The following is a 2,377-nucleotide window of genomic DNA, read 5'->3' on the forward strand; positions in this document are numbered from 1 at the left end:
TAACATGTTCAATATGCATAGCCATGTTAAACCATGCTAAGCGTTAAACCCAACAAGGGGTTTGGTTATGGAATAAGACTCTGAAATATGCAAGAGATTGCCATGTTAAGTAAAGCCATGTTCAATTCCCAAATGTGCTGTTTGGAATGGGGAGAGGGGGGTGGCCAGAAAGGGAAGTACATTTCTGCCATCTGTCTAGGAATAATGCCAAAATGCCTTCTATTTTGATCATGCCTAAGAAACATGCATTTAGATTAACATTTTTTAAAAGTCACAATTTTTTTCCGCGTGTCCTCCATTTTTAGAAATGTTGTCCTACATTTGAAAATGTTGTCCTACACTTGTCCCAGTTTGGAGGTCCTGACTTATGGCAACCCTACTTGGGGTGAGTGAAGCGTAGCCCTCTAAATGTTATATGTAGAAAGATCTTGTAGCACATTTGAGTCTAACTGAAAGAAGGAAGTTGGCAGCATTAGCATTTGTAGACCCTTTCCCCTTTGGCCCTGAAGTCCCTAGTCCCCAAAAACCTAGCTGATATAAAATTTAGTACAAGGGTTAAATTCTGCTTTGGTCAGACCTGGAATCCTATGTCCACTTCTGGGCACCATGGTTCAAGAAGGATATCAAAAAAGCTGGATTGTGTCCAGGAAGGTTGATCAAAGGTCTAGAAACCAAAACTTGTGAGGACCAACCAAAGGAGCTGGGTATTTTTAGCATGGAGAGAAAAAAACTGAGAGTTGACATGATGGTTGGTCACTAAATATCTGAAGGGGTGCCATGTAGAAAATGGAGCAAGCTTGTTTTCTGCTGATGCAGAGACTAGATCATGAACCAATGGCTTCAAATTACAGTGGGTCCTTGGTGTCTACTAGGGTTTGGTTCCAGGAATCCCTGTGGATACCAAAATCTGTCCCATGTCCCATGAAATACAATGGAGTAGTAAAATGGTGTGCCATACATAAAATGGCAAAACCAAGGTTGTCTTTTTGGAAAATATATATGCATGTGTGCGCACACGCCTTAGCCACAGCAGGAAGTTAAAACAGATAGTCCTTGTAATCCCTTCCAATCCTAAAATTGTGTAATTCAGTGGGTTGTTTATGTCCTTTGGCAACTGGTAATGAGAGCCATACTGCTTCTGATATTAGAGCTATTCCAATAAGAGCTGCTGGCTATTGCCAAGTTGAGTCGGACCACTGGACCAACTGGCCCAGCATTGTCTACTCTGACTAGGGATCAGTTTCCAAGATTTCTGGCAAGGGCCTTTTCAAGTGTTTGCAACAACAAGGGGCCCACCAAAATCTGCCATTTTCAGGTCTTGAGGTTGGACTAGAAGGGCAGAATGGAGCAGAGATATTGTAGTGAGGAATTCTAACACATCTTTGGCCCCTTCTGACCCTTTACGTCATCGTCAATAAATGGTGGTTTTATTTTACAGTATTTAACTTCTATCCCACCTTTTTCCCAATATGGGACCCAGGACAGTTTACAGTATAGGTAAACACAACTGAACAAGTAATGAATGAAGAAGGGGTCTACCAAAACTATGATAACTGCAAATATCAAGGATGAGCAACTTGTGGCCTTCTAGCCAGCAGCTCTTATTGGAATAGCCAGTAGTGAGCAATGTGGAGAAAGGGAGTCCAACGACATCTAGAGAGCCATAACTTTCTATAGTCAAAGGTATACTTTGATCCTTGTGAAGCTGAGATTTCCAGGATTTCCATGTAACTGGGGCTGCTATGGTGGAGTTGTGATCCGGAGATATCCAGGTTTTGGAAGGGGTTTTTCTAAAACAAGCTCTTTACTGAAACCAACTCCAATTTCACCTCCTTTGTGCAAATTCTGTAAGACAGCTAAATTTCCTTCAGGGAGCTGAGGCATTTTGCAATGTTCTTAATTTAGAGTTGCTTTTGGATTCAGAAAGAAGGGGAGAAATGGAGGAAGGGAGGCGGTATTGATTTTCAGTGGGGTGGTGTTAGAGACTTGAAGGGATTTCCAGACCCTGCAAAGCATTACACATCTATTTCTAGCACCATTCTCATGCTCAGAGGATCCTTATGGTGGCAATGGGTAAAGGTTCCATCATGGTTATTTTCTCAAAGTCAATATCTTGAACATGCAATGAATATTTGAATCAACGGGAAAGCCATAAAACCCTAAAAAAGGGGGCCTTCTCAGCAGCTGCTCCCAGGCTTTGACATCCCTGCTCTGGGAAAGCTGAGATGGCTCCTATGCTAGGGTTGCCATAATTGTCCACTAAAACCAGGGGCAAAATGTGGAACAAATTCTAGACCAAACTGTAGGACAACTGCAGGACAAAACTCATTCCAAAATGTAGGACATTTAAGAAAAATTGAGGACCTTAAATGTCCTA

The 2,377-nt window shown here is 41.9% G+C and overlaps 1 protein-coding gene across 3 annotated transcripts in view; it reads right to left on the bottom strand.

Annotated features, from left to right (window-relative positions):
* Positions 1-2,377, bottom strand: part of CLUH (clustered mitochondria homolog) — an 84,650-nt gene that overhangs the window by 34,755 nt on the left and 47,518 nt on the right. The window lies entirely within an intron of this gene.

This window comes from Sceloporus undulatus, chromosome 11 (genome assembly GCF_019175285.1).
Source record: "Sceloporus undulatus isolate JIND9_A2432 ecotype Alabama chromosome 11, SceUnd_v1.1, whole genome shotgun sequence".
NCBI lineage: Eukaryota > Metazoa > Chordata > Lepidosauria > Squamata > Phrynosomatidae > Sceloporus > Sceloporus undulatus.